The sequence below is a fragment of the Cajanus cajan genome, chromosome 6, assembly GCF_000230855.2.
Source record: "Cajanus cajan strain Asha chromosome 6, NIPB_CcT2T_4, whole genome shotgun sequence".
Lineage (NCBI taxonomy): Eukaryota > Viridiplantae > Streptophyta > Magnoliopsida > Fabales > Fabaceae > Cajanus > Cajanus cajan.
This window is the reverse complement of record NC_138522.1, coordinates 11,165,118-11,175,543: the sequence shown is the minus strand read 5'-3', so window position 1 is coordinate 11,175,543 and position 10,426 is coordinate 11,165,118.

Genomic DNA, 10,426 nt, shown 5'->3' with positions numbered 1-10,426 from the left:
ACCGTTAAGGATCATCGCTCCGAGGCCTTTCCCCTACAAAACAAATAAGGCTGTGCCATGGATATACGACGTCCATTCTTCTGCCGACAGCGATATCTCCAGCATCGCTGGACTTGGGGGCATGACTAGGAGTGGCAGGATCTACACTCCCGAAGATCTGCACGATAAAGCTCCCAAGAATAAAGGAAAAGAAAAGGAGAAAACCGAGGAAGATAGAGAATCCGAGGAGGAGACTGATGAGTTGTTAAAATTCATCAAACAAAGCGAGTACTCCATTGTGGATCAACTTCACAAGACACCAGCAAAGATCACTTTGTTGTCATTGATCCTAAGCTCCGAACCGCATCGGCAAGCTCTGTTGAGGGTCTTGAACGAGGCATATGTGTCGCACACCATCTCCCAAGACAAGTTTGAGGGAATTGTTAGCCACATCACGGCTAATGATCACCTCACTTTCACCGATGAAGAAATCCCCGCCGAGGGACCTAATCACAACAAGCCCTTGCACATCTCTGTAAAGTGCAAGGAGTACCACATCGCAAAAGTCTTGGTGGATAACGGATCTTCCTTGAATGTGATGCCCAAAAGAACTCTTGATCAAGTGGCAATCAAGGGAGTCCAAATGCGCCCGAGCAACATGATCGTTCGAGCTTTCGACGGTTCTAAAAGAGAAGTGGTGGGAGAAGTCAATCTTCCGATCCAAATTGGACCTACCATCTTCAACGTCGAATTCCAAGTGATGGATATTACTCCTGCATACAGCTGTCTCCTAGGCCGACCTTGGATTCATGATGCGAAAGCTGTACCCTCTACGCTCCACCAAAAAGTCAAATTCATTGTGGGTGACAAACTGGTGACCGTGCAAGCTGAAGACGACATACTCATCAGTAAGCCATCCAACATACCTTATGTGGATGCAGCAGAGGAAGCTTTGGAAACCGCCTTCCAAGCATTGGAAATTGCCAATGTTGAAACGTTTCCCCGAGAAATGAAGAAGGTAGCCCATATGCTCACAAAGAACGGATACTTGCCAGGACAAGGATTGGGCAAGTACTCCCAAGGAATCCCGGAGCTACCTATTATCAAGGACAATCCGGGGAAACAAGGATTAGGATACAACCATGTTAAAGATCAAAGAACGAAAAGGAATCAAGATCCTTCTCGACGTTCTTTAAGCCAGATCTTTAGGAAGGCTGGTTCACAAATGTCAAGGCCAGCTGTTGTCATCAAGTGTCCTTCTCCTTCCGATAGGGATGTATAGACTCAGTGACTATTAGAGATCACTCCTCGGGGACAGCCCGACCCCCGAGCCTCGATAGGGCACATGTTTCCATTATGACTATAATAAAATCATCCTTCATTATTTCTTATTGCTTCTTTTCTTGCTCGCAATAAAATTCTAGACCGCATTATTTAACCCTGTTTGAATAAACATGAATGAGGTTAAAATCGTCTTAATAATCAATAAACCCGCATCATTTTTATGTGGAAGTGTGCATGACAGCTTGGAGCACCTTTTCTTGGCATCAATAAGTGCCATCATGGATAAAGAAATACTAAAGATAATAAGCTCGGCAGGAAACCCAAAAAGGGGACTGCGCAAAAATAAGAGCAAAAGACCCGTTAGGAATCCCACAAAAGGGTGACCTAGGCAAAAATTAGGGTTACAAAATAATGAACAAAAACAAAAGCCCGCTAAGACATCACAAATGGGTGTTTTAGGCAAAAGTTAGGGCCGTCCAAAAAGGAACAAAATAAATCCATGATGGTACCATCAATTGAATTCAACAAGGGGCTCAAGAAAAGCTATCCAAGTTGTCAAAGCACAATTATTAATAACAAAGATGTGCTTAACTTCATAAGTGTTTAATCAAACAAACCTAAACACAATAAGCCTACCATTGGCCAGCCATTCTTACAAAATCCATTTTTCAAAAATAAAATAATCCCCTCTAAAACACAAACTTTTGAAAAATATATCTTTTCCTTCTTTTCTCTCTTGTCCCAACGATTTTTGAATAATCTAGTGGAAACATGGAGATATAGTGGTCAATAAGAGGGTTGACACATCTTCTAAAGGAAGGGAGAATCATTTGGTTGATAACACCAAAAATCAAATACGCATCGTTCCTCGGTTACAGAAATCGGCAAAGCACAGTCTGTCTGGAGGAATGGCAAGATCCAAACAAAGAACGCATCGATTAATTCTTTTGAAAAACTGAATCAAATAGAATTAGGTGCATCATATACTGCATACATGCATACAGATGACAGGTGTACTGGAATATCACTTATTCTCTGTTTATAAAAAAAAAAAAAAAAAAAAAAAAAAATCAATGCGCCCGTATTGAGTTTAATACGGGCGTATTAAAGTAAACGTTGAGGCAACTTTTCGTATTCAATACGGCGTATTAAACACAATACGGGTGTATTGACGCTCAATACGGCCGTATTAATTTCAATACGGGCCGTATTGATCGACACATTTGTACAACAACGGGAAAGCCAATACGGCCGTATTATATTCAATACGGCCGTACTGGCGAAAACTTGCCTATAAATAAGCCTTCCCCCCTCTCATTTTTTCATACCAATCTTCATTCCCCGCATATTTTGTTTGTGAGTGCACCCTATATAGCTTCTGAGAAATGGCAGAATCATCCCGAAAAAGGCAGAGAGCCCCAGCTCGACGTGAGATGACAGACCGACACAGGCAACGGCTGGAGCTCATAGAGACGTTCAACTTCGAGCCGTCAAGGGTGCTTGACTTTGACCTTCTCCGAGCAGTGGGCTTGGAAGATGACGTCAGGGGTTACTTCGGCAGCATAGGATGGGGATTTCTCCTTGATCCCCCTTCGCAGCTGTACTTGACAGCCACGAAGGAGTTCCTGGCCTCCGTCGGTGTTACTGAGTCGACGAATAGTTATGGGGAAGATGTCTGCTCGGTTGATTTCTGGATGAATCAGGGGTACCGCTCTTTGACTTTGGACGAGTTCAATGTCCAGGCGGGATTTTTCAGCCGCACTGATCAGCTGGAATTTCGTGATGCCATATGCGAGTGGCCAGATCAGTGGACTCCGGTTGACATGTGGAGGTTGCTCACTGGCCGAGAGGATTACCATTCAGGGGTAAAAGGCTCCCGGCTTCCGACCGCTCTTCGGATCTGCCACAAGATCCTTACTAGTACTATCCACGGCAGGTCCAAGAGCCCCGAGTCGATTACTCGTCCGGACCTGCTGGCATTATATTGCATGGCCACCGGACGGAAGGCCAACCCGGGATATTTCTTCCTCGAGCATGTGAAGAAGCTGGGAGCACGAGAGGGAGGAGAATCTAGACAGGGGTATATCTTGGTCGCCCCACTCCTCTCACAGCTGGCGGAGACATGGGGATGCCCCGACGGCGAAGAGCCAAGGGCGCTGGCGCCAAAGCTGATCGGTGCTACCACTTTGATTAGTATGAGGATCATTACTAGATCAGCTGGAGGGTTTGTACGAGTAGATGGCCCCGATGCCTATGCCGACATCCTCAATGACCTCGACTTTGAGGGCGATGGCAGCCCACAGCCAGAGACCGGCACTTCGCAGTCGGATAGGGCCTACTTTGATGCCCGCTTTGACGCTTTACAGCAAAGCATCGATACTCGATTCGATGCTTTTCAGCATAGCATCGGCACATGGCAGCAGAGTACAGATGCTCGACTAGATACCTTGGTGCAGGGGTTCGACAACCTCTCCGTCTGGATGCATCACCGCTTCCCGGACCCGCCACAGGACCCGCCAGCAGAGGAGTGAAGACCGGCTCCTGCTTTACTGCTTTTTCATGTATTAGTTTGGTTGGGCTTAGCCCCATTTCTCAAAATTTTCTTGTACAAATTCATATTTTAGTAATGAAATTTGCCGCTTTTGAATTCAAAATTCTCTAGTAATTTAAATTCTGTACAGCAAAAGCCAAAAGCATAAAAAAAAAGGCAAAACACAGAAAAAGCCAAAAAAATAAAAAAGGCAAGGATACAGAAAATCCAACAAACAGTTTGTACAGAATAACTAAGCCTGAAGAGGCTTACCAAAATAATACTCCACATCCTCCACAGTATGCAGAATAACTGAGCCTGGAGAGGCTCGCAGAAATAATACTCCCCAGAGGGAACCTCAACTCATACCCTTGGATTCAAAAATCCCCAGCAAGAGTTATCAAACAAGATCGTCAAAATCCCCAATGGAAGTACGATCTCCCAAGCAGAATATCCAAGTCAAAGGACTTAAACTTCCTCAGTGAAAATAGCTCTCCAACTCAAGTGTCGAGTGAGGCTAAGCCTGTAGAGGCTTCCCAAAATAATACTCTGGGATACATAAGACCCCCAAATCCTCAGTCGCCTACTCAAGAGGCATCCCTGCAAAAGAAAAAAAAAAAAGAAAAAAAATCAATAATCATTCCCCAAGTGGAATCTGGCTCTCAGCCAATCATTGAACGTCAAGCTGATATGCCTAACAGAAGAGGCTAATCAAAATCAACGACAAAATCCCCCAGTGGATAACAGCCTACACAGAGGCAGCAAAATCAGAAAACCAAAAGAGAATCCCGAACAAGGATAACCGGGATACTCCACCAACGTCGAAAGGACGTCAGCCAATCATAAGGCGCCGCTCACATCAGAAAGAGCATCTTTGTGTTTGCACCCCAAAGGAATCAGAAATTCCCCAATGGGCACCAACTACGCAATGGAAAGTTGGGGCACAAGAACCTATGAGTAACTGCACATCCCCTAGATGGATCCCTGCGTTATCCAGCCCCTAGTGGCACAAAATTGAAAAACAACCGTCGAAGCAGCATCGTGGACTGTGGAGACAAAATCATCACAAATCCCTGGAAAGGAGATATTCACGCTACCCCGTCGTCACAAACACGGAGGTATGCAGCTTCCGGCTCGGGCAATGAGCGAAGCTATCTCCGGAAAAGGGGTACTCACCGCTTACCGTTGTCGCAAAGGTACTTAGCTCCCGGCTCAAACAAAGAGTGAAGCTAAGCCTGGAGAGACGGTACTTACAGCTTCCAGCTTGGGCAACAAGCAAAGCAAGACCTGGAGAGGCAAAACTCACACTACTCACCGTCGTCACAAAGGTGCTTGGTTTCCGGCTCGAACAAAGAGCGAGACTAAGCCTGGAGAGGCGAAACTCACACTACCACCGTCGTCACAAGGATACTTAGCTTCCGGCTCGAACAAAGAGTGAAGCTAAGCCTGGAGAGACGGTACTCAACCATCAGCGTCATCAGAGGCGCATTGATGTCCGACTTCCGGCTCGAGCGTCGAGTGAAGTTGACCCTGGAGAGGGTAAACTCAGCTACCGAGGATGTCAGGAGCGCCGAGGTATGCACCCACCTGGAGAGGCTACTCAACAATTTTCCACCGGAAGACGCTACAAGTCAGAAGGTCGGCACAACTGTCGCCACCGGCCCGAAACGGGCTTTCGGCATTCGCGAGGGATGGTTGGACTCTTTTATTTGTTTAAAAATATGGATTGCTAGAATGACTTATTCTCAAACTGAGACCTCATCAAACGAGCAATTTTATTAAATGATTCACCAATCCATATTAATCCCAAGCGGGACCCTCCATGGATTAGTGGTTTTCGCAAAAGGAGGGTTCGTGGAGTCGCCACCAATGTTTTACTCAAAACATTGGAAAAAGGGATAAGGCAATTGATTTTATAAATCAACTTCGGCCATTACAACCAGAGTTGGGTAAGGGAGTCGGTTACGCGTGGGGAAGGTGTTAGCACCCCACAGCGCCCCTTTCGGGTTCCCTATGACAGATTATTTCTAAAATAACAGTGTAAAATTACTAAATTACCCCTATTTATTATAAGCAATTATAAATTAACTATCTACATGATGACAGTTAAATATACACACAGAAAGCAGTAAAAGGAAGGACTTAAGAAGAAACCTTTGAAGCGTGCTTTTATATTCAAGTAAAACTGGGAAGCTTTTTGGCGTTCCCTCGCTCTACAAGCCTGCTCACTCCTCCCTAGAAAATTTTAACTATGGAAATCCGGAGGATTTCCCTTCTACTAAGTCCGATCCTCAAGCAAAATGGCTCGGGGCTCAAGAACTTCGCCGGATCGACTCCCAGAGAGATTTCTAGGGCAGAACACTGCTCAAAAACCCCAGAATACTTAAGGAGGGAGTCAAAACCGTGTGTAGAAGTGTGGTAGGACATCCAAATGGCCTCCTATTTATAGGAATGGGGCTCAATACGGCCCCTGGGTTCAATACGGCCCGTATTGCATTTTTGCACTTCAATACGGCCGTATTGAATTCAGTACGGCCGTATTGAAGCACCGACACTTCAATACGGCCGTATTGAATTCAGTACGGCCGTATTGAAGCACCGACACTTCAATGCGGCCGTATTGATTCAATACAGCCCGTATTGTAGTGCAAAACATGCAATACGGCCGTATTGAACTCAAGGGAGGCCGTATTGAGCTCCAATACGGCCGTATTGGTTTCAGTACGGCCGTATTGTAGTATAAAATGTGCAGTACGGCCGTACTGAACTCCAAGGAGGCCGTATTGAGCTCTAAACCTCCCACTTTCTTATTTTTTGCTACTCTAAGACCTCTAAACCTACAGATAGTCATCCTATGGTCTTCTGGGAGTCCTTCTGGCTGACTTTCCTTTGATCTTTGAGAGTCTTCGAGTCTTATTTCTGACCCGGACAATTTTAGGGGTCTACAGCTGCCCCCCCTTTACTTAGTCGGACGGCCTTTTTGTGTACCGGCTGACAAGTAAAGGAGTTGACCCAATTGTCCGGGTGATGTGCCGACCTTCTGACTTGTAATGTCTTCCGGTGGAAAATTGTTGAGTAGCCTCTCCAGGTGAGTGCATACCTCGGCGCTTCTGACATCCTCGGTAGCTGAGTTTACCCTCTCCAGGGTCAACTTCACTCGACGCCCGAGCCGGAAGTTGAACACCGACGTGCCTCTGGCGACGCTGGTGATTGAGTACCGTCTCTCCAGACCTAGCCTCACTCGACGCCCGAGCCGGTAGCTAGACACCAATGTGTTAGCATCACACTGATGATTAAGTATTGCCTCTCCAGGCCCAACCTCACTCGCCGCCCGAGCCGGAAGTTGGACACCAACGCACCTCTGATGACGCTGATGGTTGAGTACCGTCTCTCCAGACTCTGAGTACCGTCTCTCCAGACTTTCTTTGAGTACTGTCTCTCCAGACTTTGTTTGAGTACTGTCTCTCCAGACTTTTTTTGAGTACTGTCTCTCCAGACCTAGCTTCACTAGACGCCCTAGCCGGAAGCTGCGAGTACGGTCTCTCCAGATACAACTTCACTCGACGCCCGAGCCGGAAGTTGCATACCTCCATGTTTTCTGAACACTTCGGTACTTGAGTTTGCCCTCTCCAGGGTTAGCTTCACTAGACGCCCTAGCCGGAAGCTGCGAGTACGGTCTCTCCAGATACAACTTCACTCGACGCCCGAGCCGGAAGTTGCATACCTCCATGTTTTCTGAACACTTCGGTACTTGAGTTTGCCCTCTCCAGGGTTAGCTTCACTAGACGCCCTAGCCGGAAGCTGCGAGTACGGTCTCTCCAGATACAACTTCACTCGACGCCCGAGCCGGAAGTTGCATACCTCCATGTTTTCTGAACACTTCGGTACTTGAGTTTGCCCTCTCCAGGGTTAGCTTCACTAGACGCCCTAGCCGGAAGCTGCGAGTACGGTCTCTCCAGACACAACTTCACTCGACGCCCGAGCCGGAAGTTGCACACCTCCATGTTTTCTGAACACTTCGGTGATTGAGTTTGCCCTCTCCAGGGTCTGCGTCCGTGTCTTCTGATCACTTCGGCAATGCGAGTTTACCCTCTCCAGGGTCTTGAGATGATTTTTGTCTCCACAGTCCACTATGCTGCTTCGACAGTTTTTCCTGATTTTGTGCCGCTGAGGGCTGGATAACGCAGGGATCCGTCTAGGGGATGTGCAGTCATTCATAGGTTCCTGTGCCCCAATCTTGCATTGCATTGTTGGTACCCTTGCGGAATTTCTGACTCCTTGGGGTATAGACACAGATGCTCTTTCTTTGAGTTGAGCGATGCCTTATGTTTGGCTGACGTCCTTTGACGTTGGTGGAGTATCCCGGTTTATCCTTATTCGGGTGACTCTTTTCAATTTTTTGATTTTGTAGCCTCTGTGTAGGCTGTTATCCACTAGGGAATTTGATTTTGTCTCCACAGTCCACGATGCTGTTTCGACGATTGTTTTTGATTTTTTGTGCCACTGAGGGCTGGATAACGCAGGGATCCGTCTAGGGGATGTGCAGTCATTCACAGGTTCCTGTGCCCCAACTTGCATTGCATTGTTGGTACCCTTGGGGAATTTCTGACTCCTTAGGGTATAGACACAGATGCTCTTTCTCTCTGAGTTGAGCGATGCCTTATGTTTGGCTGACGTCCTTTGACGTTGGTGGAGTATCCCGGTTTATCCTTATTCGGGTAACTCTTTTTTGATTTTCTGGTCTTGTTGCCTCTGTGTAGGCTGTTATCCGCTGGGGGATTCTGCTGTGATGATTTTGATTGGCCTCTTCTGTTAGGCGGATCATCTTGACGTTCAATGATCGGCTGAATGCCAAATTCCGCTTGGGGAATGATTATTTGATCTTTTTTGGATTTTCTCTTTTTGAGGGGGTGCCTCTTGAGTAGGCGACTGGGGATTTGGGGATCTTATGTATCCCAGAGTATTATTTAGGAAGCCTCTGCAGGCTTAGCCTCACTCAGCGCTTGAGTCAGAGAGCTATCTTCCACTGAGGAAGTTTCAAGTCCTTTGACTGAATATTTTGCTTTGGATGATCGCGCTTCCATTGGGAATCTTGTCGATCTTGCTTTGATAGCTCTCGCTGGGGATTTTGAATCCAAGAGCATGAGTTGAGGTTCCCTCTGGGGAGTATTATTTCTGCAAGCCTCTCCAGGCTCATTTACTCTGTACAGTTGGGGGAGTATTATTTCTGCAAGCCTCTCCAGGCTCAGTTATTCTGAAAGATGTGAAATCTTTGTCTTTTTTGTCGTCTTTTGACTTTTTCTGTATGTTTGCCTTTTTTGTCATTTTTTTGGCTTTTTCTGTATTTTTGCCTTTTTTGTCATTTTTGGCTTTTTCTGTATTTTTGCCTTTTCTATTGTTCTTCGGCTTTTTCTGTACAGAAATGTCTCAGTTATTATGAGAGAGTATTATTTCGGCGAGCCTCTCCAGGCTCAATTATTTTGAGGGAGTATTATTTCGGCGAGCCTCTCCAGGCTCAATTATTCTGAGAGTATTCTTTCGGCAAGCCTCTCCAGGCTCAATTATTCTGTATGACGCCGTTGATTTTCTGAATATTTGCATTTTGTTTGCTGCTGTCATACACAAGCAATTTTTCTATTTTTTGTATTTTATGCAATTGCCTCATGACGAGGTCTTTGAAAATTTCTTTATGGCCAATACGGCCGTATCCATTTCAGTATGCCCGTATTGAATTGAAAATTTGTTCATAACCCCAATTTTAGTACGGGTGTACTGAACATGGTACGGGCGTATTGTTTTTCTGAAGTTTATATTTTTTGTTTTGTTTTTTTTTCAATAAACAGAGAATAAGTGATCTTCCAGTACACCTATCATCTGTATGCATGTATGCAGTATGATGCACCTAATTCTATTTGATTCTTTTTTTCAAAAGAATTAACCGATGCGTGTTTGGATTTTGCCATTCCTCCAGACGGGCTGTGCGCTGCCGATTTCTGTAACCGAGGAATGATGCGTATTATTTTGGTGTCATCAACCAAGTGATTTTTCCCTTCCTTTAAAAGATATGTCAACCCTCCTATTGACTACTATATCTCCATGTTTCCACTAGATTATTCAAAAATCGTTGGGACAAGAGAGAAAAGAAGGAAAGGGTATATTTTTCAAAAGTTTGTGTTTTAGAGGGGATTATTTTATTTTTTTTGAAAAATGGATTTTGTAAGAATGGCTTGGCCATTGGTAGGCTTATTGTGTTTAGGCTTGTTCGATTAAACACTTATGAGGTTAAGCACATCTTTGTTATTAATGATTGTGCTTTGACAACTTGGATAACTTCCCTTGAACCTTTCTTTTTGAATTCGGTTCATGGTACCATCATGGATTTCTTTTGTTTTTTGATTGTCCTTATTTTTGCCTAAAACACCCTTTTGTGGCGTTTTAGCGGACCTTTGTTTTTGTTTATTTTTGTAACCCTAACTTTTGCCTAGGTCACCCTTTCGTGGGATTCCTAGCGGGTCTTTTGCTCTTATTTTTGCGCAGTCCCCTTTTTGGGTTTCCTGCCGAGCTTCTTTTATTTCGAAAGATTTCTTTTTACCCATGATGGCACTTGTCGAGGCCAAGGGAAGGTGCTCCAAG